Source organism: Muntiacus reevesi, chromosome 10 (genome assembly GCF_963930625.1).
Source record: "Muntiacus reevesi chromosome 10, mMunRee1.1, whole genome shotgun sequence".
Lineage (NCBI taxonomy): Eukaryota > Metazoa > Chordata > Mammalia > Artiodactyla > Cervidae > Muntiacus > Muntiacus reevesi.
In genome coordinates, this window is record NC_089258.1 from 28,762,236 (window position 1) to 28,789,205 (window position 26,970).

Sequence of the window (26,970 nt, forward strand, 5' to 3'; positions counted from 1 at the left end):
AACAGAGTTCTTAAAGGCCTTTGTGTCATAAGCCTGCCCTCCTGCCTCCTTCCACCTCCAGGCATTTGTTTGCGGAACTTACTGAGGGGAGTTAGTGTCTGGGCTGGAGAAGGAGACACAACTGGGCCTACAAAGTGAACAAAGGTTATCATCCCAGAGCCTGGGGAAGTGGGACATGCTGTGGCAAGCCTCACAGATGCCAAGAACTTACGCAGCATCCTTAGAAGTGCCGGGATCTCTGATGAGGTGAGACGTAGATGTCACAGAAATGACCACTGAGAGTGGGAGACTCTGGGAGGGTCTGAGACCACTGGGATCTTTACAGAATAGTACAATGTTCATGCTTAGCATGATGGCAAAGGGTTTCCTGTTTGTGAATGTAAATATTTTCATTGTAACATCTCAGAGAACAGTTATAAACTTAAGAATTGAGTACATTCTTCCATCTTTCAGGCACCATGTACATAGCCAAAAATGGAGACAGAGTTCCCCTCAACACCATCTTACCAAAAGAAAGGTGGGGGAGAAAATTCCTATCTTTTATCTACACAACTCTTATTCAAACCTTAGGAAGTTTTTTGTTTTAATTATTTTCCCATTTTCAGATAAAGAAACTCGTACATACCTGGAGAGGTTAAATAACCTGGCCAGGGTCATGATATCATTCTAAGTTCACCTGACTTCATAAATTATAGGTCAACAATTCTGCTATGCTGCCTTAGTTTAAACCAAAAAAAACGTATTTCTTACTGAGGGACTCTTTTGTGCCAAGTAAAACGCTAAATGCCATATGTATGTATGTATTATGTACGTATGCCTGCGTGCTAAGCCGCTTTAGTCGTGTCCAACTCTTTGTGACCCTATGGACTGTAGCCCACCAGACTCCTCTGTCCAAGGTATTCTCCAGGCAAGAATACTGGTGTGGGTTGCCATGCCCTCCTCCGGGGATCTTCCCAACCTAGAGACCAAACTCTCATCTGTTCCATCGCCTGCATTTCTAGGTGGGTTCTTTATCACTAGTGTCACCTCGGAAGTATTTATTAATTTATTTGTATCAGCTTCCCTGGCAGCTCAGCTGGTAAAGAATCTGCCTGCAATACAGGAGACCTGGGTTCAATCCCTGGGTTGGAAAGATCCCCTGGAGAAGGGATAGGCTACCCACTCCAGTATTTTTGGGCTTCCCTGGTGGTTCAGATGGTTAAAGAATCCACCTGCAGTGCAGGAGACCTGGGTTCAACCCCTGGGCTGCGAAGATCTTGTCTCTTTCATCTCTTGCATTGGCAGGTGGGTTCTTCACCACTAGCACCACCTCAGAAGCATTATGTATGCACTTATTAATTTATTGATACAGTATGCATATGCAACCCATATCAGAAATTTTCAAGGAAGTTCTTACTATCATATAAATCATCTTATTTTATCATAAAGCACAAGATGGAGAATCATTCTGCTATTTGTAGACTTAGTGTCTAGCCCCAGTTGTGCTGCTAACTCTGCACTTCAGTTTTTTCATTTGTGACATGAGAATAGCAAAACTGGCCTTTCCATATTATTATGGGTATGGAGTGAGGTACTGGAAATAGCAGGATCTTGTTAACTGTGAAAAGAGGTACACATATGGACTTTGCCTTCTACTGAGATCATAGTCGGTACTGGTCATCACAGCTGAGAGCCTTTTCCAGCAGTTACCAGGATACTGAGACATACATTACAATGCAGAGGGGGACCAAGACACCAGGAGCTGGATGCTGGCCTTGGAAACTGATTGTTTACATTTGTTTGTAGTCTCCTTGAAGCAGAGGTTAGGTCATAGTTCTTCTGGGCCTGGCAGAGTCAGCTGGAAACTGCTAATGGCCAAACCATCTCATCTGATTGCTTCTTTCCAGTCCTTCCCTGCATTCAGGGAAGACAAACCAGATGCCCTCTCATCAGCACTCTGAGGACTCTCCCTTTGGTGGCTCTTCCAGGCAGCAGAAATGCCAAAGATTCCTATAGGCAGTCAATCCACAGGGCTCAGAAAACCATCTGGTCTAATGCAGGCCATCCCAAGGAATGTCCGAAGAGACTTGTTGTGCAGGTGTCTATACTCAGGATGACATCAAGGCACATGTCTGTGCTCTGAGATTGCTGCTTGGCATTGACCACAGCCAGAGTCCCTCAGGATGAGCTGCTAATCCACACCAGCAAAGGAGGGGTCTAATGTGTTTGCACAATAGTCAAGATTGCCTAGAGGAGGACATGGCAACCCACTCCAGTATTCTAGCCTGGAGAAGCCCATGGACAGGGGAGCCTGGCAGTTTACTGTCTGTAGGGTCGCACAGAGTTGGACATGACTGAAGCAATTTAGCATGCACAAGCTTGTATGCACTACAGTCACCTTCACTGTGATTACAGCTCTATAGCACTCCCCCCAAAGCAGCTGCTGCTGCTGCAGCTAAGTCACTTCAGTCGTGTCCGACTCTGTACAACCCCATAGATGGCAGCCCACCAGGCTCCCCCGTCCCTGGATTCTCCAGGCAAGAACACTGGAGTGGGTTGCCATTTCCTTCTCCAATGCATGAAAGTGAAAAGTGAAAGTGAAGTCGCTTAGTCGTGTCCGACTCTTAGTGACCCCATGAACTGAAGCCTACCAGGCTCCTCCGTCCATGGGATTTTCCAGGCAAGAGTACTGGAGTGGGGTGCCATTGCCTTCTCCACCCAAAGAAGCTAGACTATGTCAAAAGCAATGGGGGTTTCCGGGGAAAGTCAGTAGGAAATCACTGAGATTGAGAGATAGATGCCTTTTTCATCAATACTGGGAAAGTGTGTCTGGAAATGAAGGTTATTTTGGAAACCTGATAAGCACCATGAGATAGAGACCTATCTTTTACTCTGTGCTTGTCTTGTACTCCAAGATACTTGACAAAGCCTGACATTCTAGATGCTCTATAAATATTGGTTGGTGACTGAGTAAATAAGTGTTTTGGTAGCAAGTGGGGTGGTCCCACTTGCTGTAAGTCTTTGTGCAATTCAACGATTTCTTCCTGTGAAGGAACTGCACTAATCCAGTTTTTTTCTCATCAAGAGATACAATGTCAGGTGTGAAGAAAGAAACAGCCCTTGGCACAAAATCAAAGTTCTGAATCTGAATCTTGACACCTTCCCTGACCAATTGTGTGGCCATGAAGAAGTCAAAGAATTTTGAACGTGAATCCCCTTATCTGTGAATTTAGAGTATTAATTCCTCCCTTGTGAGACTTTTTTTTTCCCTTCCATAATTCAGGTCCCACATACGTCTGGGATCTGCCAGTACAATTTCTGAGAGGTGGCAGTTAAAACTAAGAGCACATGTTCTGGCTTTAGAGCCTCAGAATGTATTTACATCCTGGTTCTGCCACTTATGAACTATATGTCCATAACTTCTCTAAGTCTCCTCTTCTTCATCTCTAAGAAAAGGAATAGCAATATCTGTCCCATTGGGTTGAATGGATAATGAATGTAACATACTTACCACGCTGCCTGGAATATGATAAGAAATCACGATTGTTATTTTTGTTAGAAAGAGGAAGTGATTTCTCATTTGCATATCAGACTTTGATAAGATAAAAATGCTTACTGCTTCTTAAAGACTTTTCTTTCTTTTTTTTTTAAATAAATTTTTAAGAGTGTAGTCACTCCGTGTTCTTGTGTTGCACTACAGAATTTTAAGGCAGCATATAATTTTTTGCATTTTTCCCTTCTTACTTCTTTTGGAATAGAACCACTAGAACATGAAAAAAAAAAACCCAAACCTTTATAAACTGGATAACAGCCTTTGCCCTTCCCCAGATCTTCAGGATATAATCCAAGTTCATGATGCAATTAAGAAAGAAGTACAGACCAAGGGACACCCATTCCACTGACGCAACACGCAGCTCTCTCTCCAGTGTGACCTTGCAGAGAACTCTAGCTCAGACGGGGCTTCTGTGCCTCCGATTTCTCATCTCTCAAAAGAAGATTCATGACTCATAGTGCTGGGGTGAGGCTCCAAAGACACAGTATATATGGAAAAGCTTTTGAACTGGAAGAAGACTGAGGATGCAAGTGCTACAATGCGGTTAGCAGAGCAAATCCTTCATGCTCCCTTCTTCTGGATGATTTTAACAACCTTCTGAGGCTCCTCCTCTTTCCTGCTTAATGAATCATCCATAACTCTCAGAAGACTTATGATTCCTCCTCCATCATGATCTCTGTCCTACATGAAACTTCAGCATTTCCATGGTATTCCTCTTGCAGAGCTGACATCCTCCTTCTTATTATAAAGCAAAGAGGCTGCTTACAGAAATTCTGAAGGTCAGAATTCTCAGTCACATCCTCCTGCTTCTTTGCGATCTTAATGACTGACAGATGGCATTCCCGTAGGAAAGATTGTTCTCGCAAGATCTGGCTCAACACCATCACCTCCATTCCCTGTCTTATTCTCATCTTCCACTTGCTTCCTGTGAAGCCCTGGGGATTATCTGAATGAATCCTGTGGTTATGAGACTGGGAAGAGAAACAAGGGTCTGGAGGGCCCAGAACTGATGCTGGTTCCTATCTTGGTCACGCAGGACTCAAGATTCAGAGGATTAATCAAGCCTGGTTAGCTGAGGGCAGGACTGGGTCCAAATACCTGGTTGTCTGTTTTGTATCCTATAGTTCTGTTGTCGTGTTGTTCAGCCACTCGGTCATGTCCGGCTCTTTGTGACCCCATGGACTGCAGCACGCCAGGCTCCTGGAAATTGCTCAGATTCATGTCCATTAAGTCAGTGATGCTATCTAACCATCTCATCCTCTGCCACCCCTTTCTCCTTCTGCCTTCAGTCTTTCACAACATCAGGGTATTTTTCAATTAGTTGCTTCATTATCAGATGCTATTCTCTCTCTAATGTTATCTCACTATGTTGTGAGATAGAAATAATTTCCCTGCTTTCCAGATTAAAGAATCACGGCACAGAGGAGTTAAGTAACCTATCTGAAATCACACAGCTGGTGAGGGGCAGAGTTGGAATTTACATGTCAATCCGCCGGACACTCAACTTCAGGTTCTTTTCCCCCATAACAAACTACCTCCAGACAGTGGGTCAAGATAAGCTTGTAGGCAAAATCCTGGAAATATTTGCCTTGGTAGTAAAGACATTTTCCAAATGAAAATAGGCTTTTAATGAACAATTTCCCAAGGAGACCTAAATGCTGGAATGCTGCTGATACTGCTCAGGGAAAATCGGCAATTATCTCTCCTGGGCAGTTTTCCTCCCAAAGCGTCTTGTCTCAAAGACGCAAAGGTTATTTCTGGTTACATCAGCAGCCTCACAATCCCAGTTTAGGCATCTCGAAACCACATGTGTGACTCACATGTCGTTGTTATAACAGTAGGAAACATATTAACTCGGCTTTAAAGAGCGTTCAGTGAAAAGCCAGGCTTCTAGAAACCAGTTTCTCAGTTTGTGAAGCACACCATCTAAGCCTTCCTTCTGATGACAGTGTCGTAGTGTGAGGCTGTACATTATGTGACCTGACAGATCAACGAGGCTGTTTGCTTTCACAGACTCCGTGTCCCAGCACATTCCATTGAACTTATAGCAGGTGACTAATGAGTATTTCACCACCGTGACATTTTGCGTTGCAAGCCATAGGGATTGTTGTTTGATTGAACCATATATTAAAAGTGTTTTTAAAAACGTGTGTTACAAAATCATTCCGCGGAAGTCATAAACAAGAGTTCTTTCGGACTCACTCCAGGCTGACAATAATGCTGGGGGAGTTACAGGCATTTCGGAATGAAGGAAGATATCACTTCTCTTTTCCCAAGTGTATGCTGTTGATTTTTTTTTTAATAGATTTTCATGTGCTTAAAATCAGAGTTTTTCATGACTGGATTATGAATGTGGAGTCTCAGAAATTCTTAACATTCCTCAGTGTTCACATGGCAGTTGAGGACCCAGAGCCTATTCCGGGGAACAGAAACTGTGTAGGACTGGAATCACTGGACTTAGACACAACTTCAGGTTCTGCGCCCTCCCTCACTGTATGATCTCAGAACAGTCACCAAACACCTTCGTACCTCAGTCTTCTTGTATCTAAAATGGAGAAAACAATTTCACTTCATAGGGGAGTCTGTGAGGATTACAATAAGATGATGCGTGGTAGAAGCTGCCTGGTACAGAGTAAATGTTCAGAAACGTGGTTTCACTCACTTCTGTGTCTCGGTGGGGGCAGTGGGCAAGCAGAGGACCAGCGAAACGAGTTCTCAAGGTAAGACCCAGAGGCTGGGAGAGAGTAAAGGGGGAGGACTTTTGTAGGACCAGAGTCACAGAAAGGGAAGGGGAGGGAGACTGGGAGCCACACTTTCTTAATGCCTATCACAATGTGCCAGGGATTAGCGAGGGTGTCAGAGGAAGCAGGATGAATTCTGTTAAGAGGCTCGAGAGTCTAACTCGCACGGACTGGTTTGACTTAAGAGCTTTGCTCTTTGGGGTTTTCTCTCTCCTGCTTTTTAAGGTGATATAAGGAGAAGGGGGGAAAGGAACATATGCTTTTATTTACTCAAGGGAGATAAAAAAAAGGAGAGTAAAAAAAAAAAAAAGCAGAACCTAATGTTGGGTTATTAAAACTCTGGTGAAAACAGAAATGGCAGTGACTTGAGATTCCTTTGTCCCGTTGTAGTTTCTTGGGCATAAAATGATATAGCACCACGGTTCTAGTAATTATTATTGGGAAACTAAATATAAATACAGCCACCAAAATAAAGACTTAATGTGAGAGCTGTCTAGCTTTTGGTTTGTTTACTGTAGGGAAAGTAAAAGCAGCTTGATTTGAGTTTGTATTTATCTTTGCAGAGGAGTTTTATGTGGCTGATTGTGCATAGACACAAGCGTGTTTTCCAAGATATGCCAGCAAATGCAGAACTGGCTGACATGCTCTGGATTTGCCCGTAAAAGTCTTTATCATCTTGGGAGGTAATTCGACTGGTCTTGATGGGCAATTGGATAAAACGCTCTAGCAAAGGAGGGGACATGACCAAGCTCATATGCACACAGAGGCTCAGCAAACAAGACTTCACAGCAGCCTCTATAAAATGATTTCCAAAGATTTATTTGAACAGCGTCCATCAAAACGTGAATGTACACTAGAAAGTCAGCATAGACCTAGACTGCATTGTATCCACTCAGTGGGGTGTGTGATGAGGCAGAAACTTCCCAGTCCCACCCTACCCTGAGAACTCCATTCAGCATTTGTTGACCATTTTTTTATAGTCCAGATTCCGAGTTATGTCAGCAGCATATAAAGTCGAGAGCCAAGCAAACTCACTGGGGGTGATGTGGGAGAATGGGTAGACATGTTGATGCTCTGTCAAGACCCTGCCAGACCCCGTTGACATTTCCATGCACCCTTTCTCTGGCTTCTGGTGTCTTTCTTTCTAACAGATGCTACCCTTGGCCGCTGCAGCCACTGTACCCAACAGGTCTGAGAGTTGGAAATGTTGCAGGAAAGGGGACCCTACTTCCAAGGCCCAAGACTTGGACTCCTGTCTAACATTCGGAAATGAACTGTCTGAGGAGACACACGTGCTAACAAAGGGAGAGACGTGATTGGGAAGTGATGCTCGGGCAGAGAGCGGTCGGGGAAGGGAACCCAGGAGAACTGCTTTGCCTCGTGGCTCACAATCTCGGGTTCTATGGTGATGGGATTCGTTTCTGGATTGCCTTTGACCAATCGTTCTCACTCAGGGTTTCCTGGTGGTGCACGCATGGCTCAGCCAAGATGGATGCTAGTAAGAAGGATTCTGGGAGGTGGTCAGACACATGGTGTCTCCTTTTGACCTTTCCTAAACTCTTCCTGTTGGTGGTGGCTTCTTAGTTCTGTGTTCCTTACCAGGACCTACTGTCGTAAAATAACTCACGAAAATGGTTACTCTGGTGCCTGGCCAGGGTGGGTGAATTCAGTCAGTGTGTGTCCCCTAACAGAAATACCTGGGAGTTTGCAACCTGCTGGGGTGGCCCTGTGCCAGTGACTGATTGGAGTGAACAGTCTGAACCCTCAGCTCCCTGGCCTTGAGTGTGGATGAGCTCAGGTGTAATTTCTACTCCAGAGCCTCCTGTGGGATCAGGCTGAGGCTGGACTTTGCCTGAAATTGCACCCTCGCTAGCCTTCTTCCCCTTCCTTATCTTGCTTCCCTCACTCCTTTTCCAAGTTCTCCTGGGAACACTTCCTTAATAAATCACTTGCATTTGAATTATGATCTCAGGGTCTGCTTCTAGGAAAACTGACCTAAGGCGAAGAATTAATCCAAATGCTTCATATTAAAATAGGGTGTGTGTGTGAGTGTGTGCATATGCGTGGATGCTCATGCAAGCAATTTTAACTATTGAAAGCCTTCTCTCATGGCATTAAGGGGGACTGATTTGATCAGGGGATCTTGTAGCTCTCTTTGGAGGGATAAAATTAATTCTTTCTATCCCCATGTTGAGAGTGAGTTGGGATTGCAGACTGTGGATGTTGAGGGAAATCTCTCCTGGGAGCTATGAGAAAGTAGACGTTTTGATTCACAGAGAATTAGGAGAGAAAGAGCATGAGAACAGCCAGCAACCTGGAATAGTTGAGGGTCTGGAGGAGGCACAGTGTCCTATAACCCCTACAGCAGCTACTGTTCTGAGCCTAGGCAGCTGCATGAAGTCATATGTGTTTGGGGGATGCAAATTTTCCTTGAGAATTCCTAGAAAAAAATAATGGGGACCATGAGATCCTGATATTTTTCAAGAGACAGCTATCAATTCAGTAGGCATTCAGACCACATCATCATACATTTCTAATAATCAGACAAGTCCAAAGAAACAGTATTATGCTCACAAACTTGGCTGCCTGTGGGTATTGGAAGCTCACCATCAACAAAATCATCCAAACGAGACCGGAGGGGCTCTGATGAGGCACATTGTAGCTGGGTGAGATCAACCAGTGATCCTTTCAGGAGATCAGTGATTTGATAATTAAACCAGAGCGTTCTAAAGGAAAGCAACCCTGAATATTCATTGGAAGGACTAATGCTGAAGCTGAAGCTCCAATACTTTGGCCACTTGATGCAAAAAGCGGGCTCATTGGAAAACACCCTGATGCTGGGAAACATTGAAGGCAGGAGGAGAAGGGGACGACAGAGGATGAGATGGTTGGATGGCATCACTGACTCAATGGGCATGTGTTTGAGCAAACTCAGGGAGATAGTGATGGACCAAGAAGCCTGTTGTGCTGCAGTTCATGGGGTCGCAAAGAGTCAGTCAGACAAGACAGCAACTGAACAACGCTTGGCAGAGACATCGTGACATTTGCTGCTTTCCCCCCAACAAGAAACCATTCATTGTCAACTCCGCATAACTCCCCCTACTAAAGAATGACAAGGACCGAAGCTGGACAATCTAAAGGTTCAGAATTCTATAAACTCACAAAATGGGCAGAAACACTTTCCCCATTTCACTGACAGCTGGAGCTTCATCAGTTTTGTTGTCTATCCAGCTGTTGTTACAGGAAATTGATTAGTGCAGGGGTGGGACACATCACAGGTAGGCTTGGCCCTGCCATAGCTTCACTCACACTGAATTATGAGCCTCTCTGAGTCCCATCACCATTTGCCTCACCTGGCCCCATCTGCAGGCTGCTTCACATACTATCATTCCTACCAGATACACAGATTTCATCACAGTGCTGCTGGTCCAAAGGAAGGCAAACTTTGAGCTCCTTGGACATGGTAGAAAGGATAACAAGCAGAGGCCAAGAAAGTGAAAAAAAAAAAAAAAAAAGTGTTAAGAAATTGACATTGGAATTGGGTGAATCCAATCACCTCAACTTTTTTAACTTCCTCAAGCTTGAACAAGTCTGTGAAAGAATAAAGCCTATTTTAGCTCTGATCTTCTGAGAGTTAAGCTTCAAACACATAATCTGCTTTCTCTTCAATAGGGATGCTCACTCTGGACCCTGAGCTGGGTTGTCCAGTGCCTCCTCATGGAAGAGTGGCTGGAGCCCATGCCTTCTCTTGGAAAATATCAAAAGAGCTGAAAACTCTGTGAGAAGTGGGAGGTAGGGAAGAAGTCCTTACTTCGGGGGAAATTAACAAGGGTGCTAGCGTAAGCATTGGGGTTTGCCTCCCCTGTGAGGCTACCTTGGGATCCAGGATTATCAAGGCCAAGAGGAAGATAAGTACTGTTGGAAGTTACCAAGTGGTACAGAAGAGAACAAGGAAATAACTTCATGAAGAAAAGTCAGCTGCAAACTGTAACATTTCACTGATCAGAATGGTAGAGAGAAAGAGTGGGAGCAGAGGTCTATGCCCTTCGCCTTCCCCATAGACGATGCAGTCCGGAGAAGAGAGGGTTACACTGTGTGTGGAGGACTTGCTTACTCTCCCTCTCCATTCACCCGAAATCCCACTGGGATATTCTAATCTCCTTGGAACATGCTGCATTATCTGTACTTTAAGCACAGCTCACGTTTCAGATGGCAGGCTGCGGAGCAATCTGATTGTTTTACGGGCTCAGCCAAGAGAGGAGCTCCGATTCCTTTCTCTTGGCCAGGTGCCCTCTTTGAGGGAGAAGACCTGTGGTGTATAGGGACCAGCCAAGTGCTTAAAGATTTCAGAAACTTCAAAGGCAGGGGAGGAGCCAGAAACAATAAAAAGGAAAATGATAAACATTCAGCTTAAAGATGGGCTGAGTTAAAAATCCCTGAGAAATTACTCTGAGCAGAGTTAGGGGCCGATTCTCAGAGGCCAGTGGCAACATTCCATGGCATTACACAACGTTCCAAGAAGCAATTATTAGCTTTGTTTTAGTTGTGATTAGCACGGTTAATGACTCGTAGAGGCGGAAAGACAACGAAAGTGGGGGAAGATGAGCCCACAAAAAGGGCTTTCTGCTCCAGTCCAGGACTCTCCAAATTGGGGGCAGGCATCCTACCTTCCAGGGGGCCTAGGACACATCCACCCATTTTGAATATCCAGTTTTGGAATTATTGTATAAGAAGAAACATGACTTTTTTTTTTTCAAAAGGCAAAACCATTGCTATAAAAGAGCTTGATTATTAAGGACTCATCACGTCCTGTGGGCAAAGTTATACCACGGAACTCAACATCTTTAGGGTCATGCCTACACATGGGACATGGGCTATACCAGTGAACCAGTGCAAAGAGTGCTTCTCTTGGAACTGACTTACTAGAGAAGGAGACAGATGTAAATAAAAGCAAGCAGTATGTTCAGAGTTGATAACTGCTGTGGAAAAGCAGGAATGTTGAGCCTAGGAAGGGTGCTGAGAATGCTGGGAAACAGGCTGCAGAATTAAAGAAGGGGTCAAGTTCAGTGTCATTAAGAGGGTGAGATCAAGACAAAGACATGAAGAAGGTGAGGAAGTTAGCCTAGAGGTTTCTGGGGGAGGAGAATTCCAGAAAGAGAGAAGAGTTCCCTCAAAGAGGCAAGCCAGAAGAGTGCCCTGTGGGCCAGACAGTAAGGAAGCCAATGAGACTACAGCAAAATGAGGAGTGTGGAGAGAGTATGGAGACTCAGACAGACCAGGGATTAGGGGAGGTCCTGTAAGACCCATGAGGTCATTGTGAAGATGCTGTTAGGGTACAATATTGCAAACCCGAAGTCTGAATGTCTAGGGGATTTCAATAGCTCAGACTGGGGAAAAAATACAGAGAAAAAATCACATAGTGCCTTCAAGAAGCTTACTGTGTAATGGGAAAGGTAGGTAAGTAAGCAGGTAATAATAATACATGTAATAAGTGGGCTCTTCAGTGGCTTAGTGGGGTAAAGAATCAGCCACTCCAGTATCCTTGCCTGGAGAATCCCATGGACAGAGGAGCCTGATGGGCTACAGTCCATACAGTTGCAAAGAGTCAGCAATTGAGCAAGCACACACACATGTGGTAAGTAGACAATACAGAAGACAATCACTATGATGTAGGGATCAGTGATCCTGCTGGAAGAAATTGGGGAAGACTTCTTAGAGGAAAAGCTATCTGAGTCAACTGGTTAAAGTCAAGGAAAGATGGTTGGGTGCTTTACATTACACGTGTGTCCCTGGGGACACTGAGGCTCCCAGGAGGGTAGGTGGCCCCAGGTGGCCCAGCACTCAGTCTCCAGTCCAGGCTACTTCCTACCAGAGCCATATCCTCCCCCATGTACAGACTGTTCTGTTGGAAATGACTCTCTTGCAGCTTCCTGAGGCCATGGACCGAAGAGCTGTCGCTCTGTGCTTCTGATGCTACTGACTGTAATCTCTGGGTTGCTATTGTTGTTCAGTCACTAACTCATGTCCAACTCTTTTGACCTCATGAACTACAGCAAGCCAGACTCCTGTGTCCTCCACTATCTCCTGGAGTTTGCTCAAATTCATGTCCATTGAGTCCGTGATGCTATCTAGCCATTTCATCCTCTGCTGCCCACTTCCCCTTTTGGCTTCAGTCTTTCCCAGCATTAAGGCCTTTTCCAATGAAAATGAGAGGGAGTATCTCTCAATTTGATATGCCCCTTCGATAAAAGCTAGACTGAGGACATTGTACAGATGACTCTGTGCAAATGAATTTCCCAGAACAAGACAAATCCTTGAGAACAACAAGGAAGACCAACCATCAAAGAGAAAAAGATGTGGGTAATCTAATAAAGGAGTCACTGAAAATTTAAGGTCTTCAAAGTCAGTAAACCAGAGCATGGAAATGTATTCTTGGTTGTTTGCAAAAGTTGCTATTAGGCAGACCCAGGCTCATATCCAGGTTCAGTCCTTTGCAAACTATGTGATGATGGGTTTCTTTCCTTTCTCTTTTACCAGGGATCATAACACTTGTCTTTCCCATCTCCCAGGACTGTTCTGAGGATCACAGACATGAAAACACATGGGAAACTATTGTAACCATGTTGTATGTCTCTGTTCTAGAGGTGACATTTTCAAAGACTTTATTGGCTTATTTGGTCAATATGACATGCTTTTGCAATCTTCTGAGTCACAGCCTCTTTGTATTAGAAATTTAAAACCTCATAGAGATTCTTGTCTGTTGGCTTCATGTTACAGATGAGCAAACAAGGGCACATTGAAGATGGCAGAGGAAAGCAGAGGCCAAGCCCTTGATTCATCTTTCGGGGTTCTGTACTCAGGTGGACTTCGGAACATAATTAGGAGAACATGTGAATGATGATTCTTCCTGCCTCTGGCTGAGTCGGGGAGAGGGGAAGTATCATTTCCTCCTGGGGCTCTTCCAGGGCAGCACCTTGAACTTCCTTCCACAGCAAGTGCTTTCACTGGCTTTAAACACATTTCTTTATTTTCATAAAAGACTATTTATTAAGCACCTATTAGGTACTAGACTGACATTAACTGCCTGCATGAAAACTGCTCTCTTTAATCCCCCCAGGAACCCAGTGAGTTGTTAGTATTACCATTTTGCAGATGAGAAAACAGGCTCTGAGAGCTGGTATGCCCCTCCCAAGATCACATAGTTCGAAGGCATCAATGCTGAGTTGGAGCCACCTTTGAAGGCACCATGCCCCATTGTCTTTCCACCTTACCCAAACTGTATACACTGTTTTCTCTTTTAGCCTCTGGTAGAAACTAGAAATCTGGATTAGGAAAACAAACAAAAAAACCTCATTAAAGAAAGCGACTGCAAAAGTGGAATCTGTCTTCATGAATAGGCTTGAGGAATAGAATTGATATCACAAATTAGACTTAGACTTTGGGGATGACCTGATTTTCTTTTCCAAATTGCAAAATATGGAGCTGACAATATTCTCCAAATACATAGTCACTTTTATGCAAAGCAGTTTCACAAACATGATGCAGATGAATCATAGGTAGGATTTATGAGTAACGTGTGGCAATGTGGGAGGAACCATTTGAGATAGTGTCTGTAAGAACAGAGGCTCTGCTCAGAGCTGCTTAAAGCAGAGACACTCAACAGATGTGATGGATTCTTCACTATTGTAAATATATTGAAGTGGAAAGAAAAGAGTGAACATCACCCATGCTTAGCTATCTAGAAGCAGTCACTCCAGACACTGCAGTACCCTTTTTTTCTCTTTGTCCCCAAACTTTGTGTTTGGAACACATTAGCTTGAATAAGACTCTATGTACATTTGTATAATTTTTCTTTTTCACTTAGTATTATTAGTATTATTTACTATGAAATAAAACACACTTCAAAAATGATATCTTGCTGAGAAATCATATTCCATTACTGGAATGAAAGAAAAGCCTATCAAAGAAATACCTTGGAGGAGGTGGAAAATGAGGACAAAAATCAAATGTGGAAGGGGGAAGGTGAGTTGGTTTCCACGTTTTTTAAGCAAAGATAAGGTCTTCTTGAGAGAAGCCAGAATGGGCTCTCTTATTTCAAGGATCTCTGGCCTTCCCAATTCGAGTTAACAAACTTGCAGCAGTGGTTTGGCTGACTCAAACTGGCTGGATGCCACAGCGCAGGGGTTGGTAAGCTTTTTCTGTACAGGGCTAAATAGTGAATAGCTTAGGTTCTGAGAGTCATATGTTCTCTGCTGCAACCACTCAACGCTGCCGTTGTAGCAGCAAAGCTACCATAGACAATACGTATACAAATGAGCCTGGCTGTGTACCAATAAAACATTATTTAAAAAAACAGGCAGTGGGTGGGATTTGGACCACCATAGGGGACTTTTTTTATTAGTCTTGGTCTGAGATGGACTCTTTGTAGACCCTGTATAGACACAGAGAAGGGCAAAATTTTGTTTCTGCCATCAAGGAATGGGGAGAGATAAGAAAAGAGATTATCACAATGCAGCATGTCAAAAGTGATAACAAGAGATCAAAGAGAAGGAAGCAGAGTGGTCTCCTCTGAGCAATGAGGAAGACCTCACAAATGGAGGGATGTCTAGTCTGAGCTCCAAAAATCAAGTGAGAGTTCTCGTACATAAGCCCATCCCATTGGTTGTGTGTTGAATTGCTTTTCCTATAAGGTTTGGTGGTGTCTCCATGGAAACACCCAAAGCCTGGGCCTGGCCCAGGTCAGCAAAATTTCCCAGGAAACCGGTGGGCACTTTCTGGAGCAAATACCACTAAACTACTGCCTTGGCTATTTTTCATCCTTATTTGATCAGCCTATGAAAACAGCCGGTGTCTCTGAAATCTTTCTGTTTTGTGTTTATTTGATGTGTATACATGTTATACAAGGCACTAAAGATTAAATCACAGGGAGTTGTTTCAAGATACAAATTCCACCCCCAGCTATGGGGTAACTGTGGCTTCCATTCAATGCCGTAATGAGCGCCTACTGTGTGCAAAAAGGAGGCTTTCCTGGGCTCCTGTCCAAGGCAATTATTATCCCTCACTTTCCAATACCACCTACACCAGGAGCTATAGGATAATTGTCAAAGAAACCAAGGGTCCTGGGATGTTTAGCTCAAAAGGAACCAAAGGAATGAGGAAGTGGAAGGAAAAGGTGTTTGTACTGGGGAGGAGGTGGTGTTTAACTGTTCCTTTTGTGCAGGAGTCCCGCTGAAGTGAGTGTTAATGATTCTATTTCTAGTCTTGTTAGGAGTAATCAAGCTCTCCAAAGATTCTTGAAACAACAGCACTCTCTAAATACACATTGTTTTTTCCTATACTTGCACGTTAATCCTTCCATCTCTGCCTAAACCAGCTAAGAGAAACTTAACAATCATTCCAATAGATTTTTGTGGGAAGAGTGATGAGGGAAAGATATGAAGTTAGTTGTGTCAAGAGTTCTAGGAATCTTTCTTCTTAGGGGTCCAAAAGGTTTTTAAATGTACATCTCATTAAAATGTGGTTAAAACATGAAAAGAAAGTTAATTTAATGTTCAAGTCTTCTACTTTGACAACTATGAACAACGGGGCATTTTTTTTTTTCACAAGTAAATACTATACTGGCAATGAGAAGTTAAGAGAAAAAAGTTGAGAGGTAGAGAAAGAGGCAATATGGGAAAGAGAGAAAAAAGCAGGGGATGGAATTCATCATGAAAAAGCTAAATTTTCTATAGATGCAGAGAGAAAGAGTAACGGTGGAGGAAAAAGACCAACCTCTTAGTAAAGAGAGACTAGGAGTTAGAAGAGAGAGAAAATAAGGGGGGAAAGAGGTGCCTCACGCACGTTAAACTTGAGAAGAAATTACATCTGGAGTCTTCATGGGTAGAGTGGAAACCCACTGCTTTAAGCTCCTCACTTTCTCCTTTTTAAAACTCCAGAGGCTCTGATCTGAATGGATTGGTAGCAATCCAACCAGGGGGAGGGCTTGTTCTGCGTCTCTATGGCATTGTGTGTGTGTGTGTGTGTGTGCTCAGATACTAAGTCATGTCTGACTCTTTGCGACCCATGGACTGTAGCCCACCAGGCTCCTCTGTCCATGGGATTCTCCAGGCAAGAACACTGGAGTGGGTTGCCATTTCCTTCTCCAGGGGTTCTTCCCAACCCAGGGATTTGGGTCTCTTGAGTCTCTTGCACTGACAGGTGGATTCTTTACCACTACCACCACTCGGGGAGCCCTGCGATGGCATTACTCAGAAAAATATTATTTCATGTATTGACAGGGAGGCAGCTCTCCTGTGTTGACTGGTGATGGAATCTGGGATATTGGTGATCAGCTCAATTTTCTTCCTGTGCCTTGTATTTAAAAAGGGGCAAGACCCTAAAGCTTGGGATTTACTTTGGACATTTTAAAGCACTTTTCAGCAGAGATAAAAGTCTCCCTTGATATCATGAAAAACTACACTGAGGTGATGCAGATAACTGCATCCGAGTCAGCACATATTTTTTGAAGAACTGTGGTGTGCCAAGTACTGCATTTGTCTCTTCACACATAGATCAACTCAACTAATCTTCAAAACAATCCAATCAAGTCGCTATAATGATCTTTATTCGCTTGGCAAGGAGACTGAGGCTTGGTGAACTTATATGCGATTTTCCCAAGGACCTACAGGTACTAAGGAGTGGGGTTGGTTTAGTGCCCAGCACCGAAGCCCAAGTGCTTTCTGCCAGCACAACTTTACTAGCCTCTTGGAACTGCCCGCAATCCACCCGACAGAGAACCTGGCCCAAGTGCCCACAAACCAGGGGATCCTCAGGAGACAGACGTCTGGCAATGTCTGGTGACATTTCTGGTGTCACAACTGTCTGGGGATGCTACTGGCATCTAGAGGCCAGGTATGCTACTGAACATCAATGTTCAAGAAAGCGCCCACCACAAAGAACTATCTGATCCAAAATGTCCACAGTGCCAAGAAGAGAAACCCTGCGGAAGATAGAAGGCCCTGGTCAGACCTGCTCTCCTAAAAGAACATCCCTTACAAGGATACTCAGAGCCAGACAGCACAATTTTTAATACTTCAAGCATCTAGGAGGCCTCTCAGGGCAAAAAAATAAAAATGGGAAAGTTGCCTCTTCTACTCTGGTTCTTGGATAAACACAAGACTTAGTTTTGCAAACCCCAATCAGTTCTTTTTAATACAACGTATTAGGAGGAAAATAGAAAATGCTGACCAAAACATTGCTGGAACTTTTTGTTTTGGACTGCAATTTATTTAGGCCTCTTCATCTTCTGCCTAAAACTCTGCAACAGCGACTTGATGGTTCTTTCTGTCTCTGGCTTCCCTTGAATCTCCCCCTACCCATCATCTTTCTAAAACTCAGGTAAGGCCATGCCACACCTTAGCTCTTCTGAAGGCTCCTTCTCACCCCTACAACCAAAGTGGTTCATCATGCCCATCCTTGCCCTTGGGCTACTGTGGTTCTCTCTCATCTGACTTCTCCAACTTTATTCCCAACATCTTTGTTTCCAAATGTTTTTATATTCCAACCAAGCTATAACACTTGCTCTTAAGAATTGGTGGTGGTCAGAATCATAACCTCTATTTTCTCACCTCTGTCATTTTGCTAAAGCAATTCCTTTTTCTTGAAATTCACTTTGGTTTGTCAGTCATGGCCAACTCCTACCTCAAGATACAGTTCAAATGCCACCCATTCATCAAGCTGTTATTTAATTTCTGATATTACAAGCAAATTCTTTCACCAGTGAAATCCCATAGTCTTTTCTCAGGACCTCCAAATGGGTATGTGTGTGCATATATGCAGATTACACGTGAAATAAATATATGTACACATATATATTATACTATGTGTATTATGTCATATAGTACTGCTGCTAAGTCACTTCAGACCCTGTGCGACCCCATGGACGGCAGCCCACCAGGCTCCCCCGTCCCTGGGATTCTCAAGGCAAGAACACTGGAGTGGGTTGCCATTTCCTTCTCCAATGTGTGAAAGTGAAAAGTGAAAGTGAAGTTGTTCAGTCATGTCCGACTCGTAGCGACCTGATGGACTGCAGCCTACCAGGCTCCTCCATCCATGGGGTTTTCTGGGCAAGAGTACTGGAGCGGGCTGCCATTGCCTTCTCCACATATAGTACTAGGCTGGTACAAAAGTAAGCGCAGTTTTGGACTGTGAATTTTAAATCATTATAACTAGGTTCATAACTAGGTTCAAATATATCTTTATTAATCAATATAGGAACCATCACAATCAACACATTTTTGCCAATGAGAAGTTTGTTTGCCTGTAGCATAAAAATCTGTGCTTTGGGATTCAGTGAACTCTTGGAAAGCATTTTATGCTTCCTACTGGTTGTGGAAGTGTTGTCCCTGCAAAACATTGCTGAAATGCTTGAAGAAGGGGTAATCAGTTGGTATGAGGTCAGGAGAATATAGCAGATAAGGCCAAACTTCATAGCTCAACTCGTTTAATTTCTGCAGCATTGGTTGTGTGATGTGCATTTGGGCGCTGTCATGGTGAAGAACTGGGCCCATTCTGTTGACCCACACCAGCTGCAGGCATTGCAGCTTTCAGCTCATCTCACTGATTTGCTGAGCACACTTCTCAAATGGAATGGTTTTGCTGGCATTTAGGAAACTGTAGTGGATCAGATTGGCAGCAGACCACCAAACAGTGACTATGACCATTTTTTGGTGCAAGTTTGGCTTTGAGAAGTGCTTTGGAACTTCTTTTTGGTCCAACCACTGAGCTGGTTGTCACTGCTTGTTATATAAAATATGCTTTTCATTGCATGTCACAATCTGATTGAGAAATGGTTCATTGTTGTTGCACAGAATAAAGAGATGACACTTCAAAACAACAGTGTTTTTGATTTTTGGTCAGCTTATGAGGCTGACCCACTTATGGAGCTTCTTCACCTTTCAATTTGCTTCCAATGCTGAATGACCATAGAATGATTAATGTTGAGTTCTTTGGCAACTTCTTATGTAGTTGTAAGAGGATCAGCTTTGATGATTGCTCTCAGGTGGTTGTTGTCAACTTCCAATGGCTGGCCACTAGGCTTTTCATCTTTCATCTTTGTCTTCTTTGCAAAACTTCAACTACTACTTCCCTATATGTTTGTTAGCAGTGCCTGGGCCAAGTGTATTGTTTATGTTGCAAGTTGTCTCTGCTGCTTTACGACCATTGTGAACTCAAATTAAAAAAATCACTTGAATTTGCTTTTTATATAACATTATTTCTATAAAAAGTGAAAAAAAAAGTGAAGTCACTCAGTCGGGTCCGACTCTCTGCGACCCCATAGACTGTGGCCCACCAGGTTCCTTGGTCCATGGGGTTTTCCAGGCATGAATACTGCAGTGGGTTGCCATTTCCTTCTCCAGGGGATCTTCCCAGCCCAGGGATTAAACCTGAGTTTCCCACATTGTAGGCAGACGCTTTACCATCTGAGCTACCATAGTCTAAAATAAATATAAAATAAATAGAAAGTAATGTCATTAACAAAAAAACACAAAACAAGAAATGCTCATTAAAATGATATATAACATAATGACATTTATTTAAAAATGTATTCCAATATCAAACAGTAAATTTCAACAATGAAAAATTCCAATTGCTTTTGCAACAAGAGTTGGACACGACTGAGGTGACTTAGCAGCAATATATATACAATAGATATAGAATATTCAAACCTATATCATGTATACTCTTATAGTAATTAAAATACTTTTGGGTACTGATGCAATAATATCTATATAACTCAATAGAAGAGAACAGAGAACCTAGGAAAGAATTCAAGTGCCTAATTTAGTATGAGTTCAGTATATAATAAAAGAGCATTTTAAATCAGCAATTGACTATCCATTAAATATATATACATAGCACTTTATATCATATACTATTTCAAAAAAAATTCAGATGGGCTAAAAACCCAAATCTTAAAAAAAAATACTATAATACTATTATATATATTATGTTATATAATATGTTCTTGGGGTAGGTAAACCTTAAACAATACACAAGAAAGACAAAAGAAAAAGAAGAAATATAACTTAAATTTTAAAATTTATGACTGGAAAAAGTCAGCCTGAGCAAGTTTAAAAGATAGACGATATCAGTTCAGTTCATTTCAGTCGCTCAGTTGTGTCCGACTCTCTGTGACCCCATGGACTGCAGCACGCCAAGCTTCCCTGTCCATCACCAACTCCTGGAGCTTGCTCAAACTTATGTCCATTGAGTCGGTGATGCCATCCAACCATCTCATCCTCTGTCATCCCCTTCTCTTCCTGCCTTCAATCTTTCCCAGCATCAGGGTCTTTTCTAATAGAACATACACTGGGAGAAAATATTTGCTGTATAGGAGACAAAGACTTATCACAAATAACATGTAAAGAGCTTCAATACATCAAAGAATTAAAAATGACCCAGTCAAAATAATAAATAAATAGCCTCAGAAAGCAGTTCACTGACTAGAAAATACAAATGGCCATTAAACATAAGAAAAGATAGTGAAGCTCACAGGAAATCAGCAAAACATAAAGCTGTTTTCCACATCCCATTTTCAGTCCATATAGTTTACATAACATGAAAAATTTAATAATATCAAGTTATGGTGAGGATATGAAGAAGGAGTACCTCTCATATACTATGGGTCTAAATATAATTGATAAGTTTATTTTCAAAAGTAATTTATTAACTGAAATGTAAAATGTGTAAATTTTTTGGCATAGCAATTCCATTCTAGGAGTGGATCTTTCTGAAATATGCATATATGTACAAAAGAGTGGAAACTCAAATTGGGTCTAAGGGGAGATGGTTAAGTAAATGATGGTGTATATATACCATGGAATACTATGCATCCATCAAAAGGAACAAGGCGGAGATATAAACATGGGCAAAAAAGTTGTCTCAGTCATATTCTGCACTGAAATAGCAAAGTATGTTTGCGGATAAGGGGATAGATATTTTCAACTTTCTGGAAAAGTGTATACCAATGGTTAATTTTGGGGTGGGACTGGGGATTAGCGAGAGAAGAAACATTCTTCACTTTTTATTTTGACCTTTCACCTTTATTTTTATTGCTTTATGGCTTGACGACAGAGGCTGAGATGGTTGGATGGCATCACTGACTCAATGGACATGAGTCTGAGCAAGCTCCTGGAGTTGGTGATAGACAGGGAAGCCTGGCATGTTGCAGTCCATGGAGTTGCAAAAAGTTGGACATGACTGAGCTACTAAAATGAAACTGATGACTTGATTTTTTTAAATAAAAGAGAGATAGAAAAAAAAAAAAAAAAAGAGAGATAGAGCATCATTGGTGATTTTGTAAACTATAAAACCAATACTTAAAAGGATAACTGTAATTTGTTAAGTACCTAGTTTCAAAGCATTGTGAAAATTGTCTGTCATCCCATTCAACTCATGAGCAACCCACTAAAGGTATGCAATAAATCACAGATCAAGAAACTGAGTCTCAGAAAGTTCAAACATTTACTCTCTGAAATTATGAAGAGTAGACTGTGGAAGAAGTTTAGAACAAGAACTGCTTAATGGCAAGGCCAGCATTCTTGACTGCAAGAGAGGAGGAGAATATCAGGGAATGAAGGTGCATTGGCAGCAGGCTCTGCAAGAGATGGGCTCAAGAAGACAAACTGGTCACGGCTGGGCAGACCAGGGAGAGCTACAGGTGCCAATCTTAGAAAACACCAAAAGGACATGTGAACAGGTTACAATGGGAGCCCTGTCCAGTGAGGCTCATTATATTGTAGTGACCATACTGTGGGAAAGGCAGAGGCCAGGCAGTTGTAAAGGCACAGGGTCAGAGCTCAGAGCACTGTCATCTGATGGAAGAAGGAGTTCATTTGCTCTGAAAAATCCTGTGGGAGAAGGGGAAAGATAGAAATGGACAAATTGGCTATATGACTCAGGGAACTCAAACGGGGACTCTGTAAAAACCTAGAGGGGTGGGAAAAGGTGGGAGTTTGGAGGGAGGTTCAAGAGGGAGGAGACACATGTATACCTATGACTAATTCATGTTAATGTGTGGCAGAAACCAAAGCGATACTGTAGAGCAATTATCCTTCAACTCAAAAAAAGGAAAAAAAAAAGGAATACATGTAAATATGTTTTTTAGTATCCAGAAGATTCTGAAGGAAAAGTTAAAATGCTGGGCTGACCAGGTAAGGAAGGCAATCCCTGTTAGTAGAGAAGTCCTGTCTCAGTCAGGGATACCATAGGATAACCTAAAGCATGATCTTGCAGGTGACACCCCCTCCCCTGGGTTCAAAGTCTATGTCAGTAGAACTGTGGGATATACTTTTCATGAAGATGAACTGGTATGGAATTTCTTTTTTTCTGCCCAGCACCCCCTCCAACTCCTTCCCTTTTTATTTGAAAAACTGCTTTTTCTCTATGGATGCAGTCCTGATAAATCCATCAAGATGCCCACACCACTCTTAAAGTCCATGAAGTGAATTCTTCATTCCCCTTGGAATTTGAATCTTAAGCAGAGTCACAGAAGAACTGCATAAAATGGTTAGAGTTTTTTTTTTTTCACCTACCCCTCCCCCCAAAAAACGACTTGAAAAGGCTATCTAGTTATCTAACCTATTCCCGGGAGTCTCTCAAGAGCCTGTTCTATTGCAGGTTTACACAGCTACGCTCTCTCCAGTAAAGCTCATGTCTGACTAGGTTGGCTGCAGTTGGCTTTACAGTATCTTACCAAAGAATCTAACGTGATACAAGAGGATTTACAGGTTACCAATGCCCAAAATGAGGCGTTCATTCTTTTGGTCATTCATTCGGAGCCTTAGATTTTTTTATGGTCTGTCATTGACACTGGGGATACAGAGCCCAAAGATCTCAGGCACAAAAGGAAACAAACCCAGAAGCTGAAGGAATCAACCAGTGAGGTCTGTAATCCATCCTACAGGACAGGTGGGTGGAGTGGAAAGAAGGATTCCTTAGGGGAGATGCCTCAAATTAAGGAATTAACCTGCTCCGTCCCTGCTGCTTTCTCCATGTTGCCGCATTCCCACATAAGCAAGCCCATTCCCATTAGCTTTTGGATTAAGCTGAACTTGGGCTTCCCATTTGGCTCCGTGGCAAAGAACCCACCTGCCAATGAAGGAGACATGGGTTTGATTTCCAGGTGGGGAAGATCCCCTGCAGGAGGAAATAGCCACCCACTCCAGTATTCTTGCCTGGGAAATCCCATGTACAGGGGTGTCTGGTGGGCTACAGTCTGTGGGGTCACAAAGATTTGGACCTGACTTAGCAACTGAGCACGTATACCACTCAACTTGTGTCCCCAAAGCATCAGTGGTAATAAAGCAGTTAAATAGATTTTCACAGGAAAGGCTGGGAAGCTACAGATTTAGATAGTTACTCTGGGAGAATGATGTGAGTTTTTAAAAAGCAACAAAAAAATGAACCCCTGGAGTTCAGCCCAATTCTGATTTAGTGAGGCAGGAGTTACTGTGTAATTGCATACTTTTTTATTACAAAGATAATGGAATAATAAAATATAAAGCACACTGGTAAAAATCACAGATATGACCTAAATGTGATCACATGGAGTATTCTGTCTCAATGAGTAGAGAGGAGACTTATCTCCTTGACTTCAAGTTTGCTCATCTTACATATTTAAGATTTTGCATGTCCATGTCTCATTAATTATGGCTTTTCAGCTTCTGAAATTCCATGACACTTGGAAAATGTATGTGCCTACTTGTATTCATACACAATAATTAAAAGCAAGCAGGGTTTGGGGCAGACCTTTGGGATGATGTTAAACTATAATTCATTTGAGCAAACATTTATTAAGCATCCTCCTTATGTCACGCCATATTACTGGAATCAGGATACAAAAATGAAAAGGACATCCTGCCTTTGAGAAACTCCCTGTCTGCTGGGGAAGACAGATTCATAAAGAGCTACAAAAATGTGATTGAAATGAACTTAGGACTATGAAAACATGCGAAAAAACAATTAATTTCATCAAAGTTACCCAGGAAGACTTTACAGAGGAAGTGACATTTCAGAAGGTCTGGAAGGATATGGAGAAGGATGACCTAGGCTGAGCAAAAAGAAAGTGAATGAGCTCGGGGTAGGGGGTCATTCAGTACAGTGTGTAAGGGGGAAGAGGGCAGAGGGCTTTATCAACACACGCAGCAGCATCCACTCACTGTTACTGTCACCATTATGGTCAGCGCAGCCTGAGAAACTGAATTGCTCCAACTCTTCTTTCCTTTCCTACATAAAAACACAGTTCCATTTGCCGATGTCTATAAATCTGATGGGTTACAAATGTTCAGTCTTTTAGTGTATATCTCCCATATACATTGCAATAAGATTTTTCAGAATACTGTTTTCCAGGTCTAGCTATTGTTTGATATTAAGCACACTCAGGTGATCTCTGAGCTTCTACCTGTTCAGAAAAGCTAGCTATGGACCATTGGATCGACAAGGTTTGTAAAACTTCATTCATTTGAGGGCTTTGGGATCTCATATTATGAATAGAGATGGAAGATTTTATTTTGCCTTGTTTAGGAGAAAAATGATCAATAAAAAAATGAATGACAGCAAGTATAATTACTGAGTTGATATTTTACCTGTTTGAGGGGAAAAAAAAAAACTTTGAATAGCCACAGAAAGGAACTATTTCCAAACATAAGTATGTAGATTAACTCATTAAAAACTAATTCTTATTCATCCATTAAAATTGTTATGAGTCCTTTTTAGACTTTTTACATGTGTTCTAGTACCCGAAGCTAGGTGCTCATCCTCATTTAAGCCCCACAGCACCACATCACGCCTCTTTATGGCATGTTACACCATCTTGTATTATAGACACTGAAGTGTGTTTTAACATTTCTACTTTCCTGTGATTTCCATTAGAGTAGAATTTATGTCTGGTTCACCCTTGCTTCCTCCAACCCACGAAAGTGCCTAGAACTTTAAATTATTATATGACTTAATTATATAACATTGTACAATAAATTTTTTCATACAAAGAGTACTCTGATAGAGACTCATTATTTTTGTAATTACTGTAAGTATATACTCTTTCCATTAATTTTTTTACTGCCTCTCCATTCAGTTGCTCCAAATTAAAGGTTTTTTTAACCACAAAAGTTTCCTTATTTGAAACTGTCTCCCAGATTTACTGTGTCATCCTCATACTAGTGCTCTTTTGGCTGAATAGAATTGATGTGTCTTATAATTTAGATATGAAGATTCTGCACCTTGTCACTAAAGAATCCTATGGATGACTTTGGAGGAGGCGTTTCAGATCTCTGACTTTCAGTTTTCTTCACATGAATGGTGGCTTGTTTGCATTCACTGTAGGATTGTGACAAAGTTGAAGACAGCAGGTATGAATATGTGAAGGATAGTACAGAAAATTATTAGTCATCATCATTAAATATTAAACCAGACCTTGTGCCTCAAGTGTTGGGTAGTATTTATTTCCATTAGCAGAGAAGTACTAGGTCATATGAAGCTTCCTCTTTTATTGTGGCATTTGGGAACGTGGTTCTCCCAACCAGAGATCGAACTCGCTGCTCGTGCAGTGGAAGTGTGAGACTTCACAACTGGAACACTGATAAAGTCCCTTCACTTGTTTAAAAGCAGCACTGAGGCTTACTATCAAGCACTGGGAATTTTAAAAAATGAATGAAACTAGCCTTGACTCTCACAGTTCTCTGGGGTCGGCAATTACATAAGCCAATTACTACAAAATATTGTGGTAAAACCTTCAAAAACAGCATATTTTTCAAAGTATAGGGTGCACAAACCCCTTGCTCTGCCTGAGGAAACAGAAAATGCTCAGAAGAAATAATATTTGAGCTGAATATTGAAAGATAACAAAAATGTAGTGGTATAGTAGGCAGAATAATATTCTTCTCTCTAAAAGACATCCATGTCTTGATCCCTGGAACCTGGGATAGAAGGGATGTTGCGATTAAGATTAAGATGTGTACCACAGCTTCCTTATCCATTCATCTGCTGATGGGCATCTAGGTTGCTTCCATGTCCTGGCTATTATAAACAGTGCTGCGATGAACATTGGGGTGCACGTGTCTCTTTCAGATCTGGATTCCTCAGTGTGTATGCCCAGAAGTGGTATTGCTGGGTCATATGGCAGCTCTATTTCCAGTTTTTTAAGAAATCTCCACACTGTTTTCCATAGTGGCTGTACTAGTTTGCATTCCCACCAACAGTGTAAGAGGGTTCCCTTTTCTCCACACCCTCTCCAGCATTTATTGCTTGTAGACTTTTGGATGCTGTGGTACATATACACCATGGAATATTACTCAGCCGTTAAAAAGAATTCATTTGAATCAGTTCTAATGAGATGGATGAAACTGGAGCCCATTATACAGAGTGAAGTAAGCCAGAAAGATAAAGAACATTACAGTATACTAACACATATATACGGAATTTAGATAGATGGTGGCGATAACCCTATATGCAAAACAGAAAAAGAGACACAGAAATACAGAACAGACTTTTGAACTCTGGGGGAGAACGTGAGGGTGGGATGTTTTGAAAGAACAGCATGTATATTATCTATGGTGAAACGGACCACCAGCCCAGGTGGGATACATGAGTCAAGTGCTCAGGCCTGGTGCACTGGGAGGACCCAGAGGAGTCGGGTGGGGAGGGAGGTGGGAGGGGGGA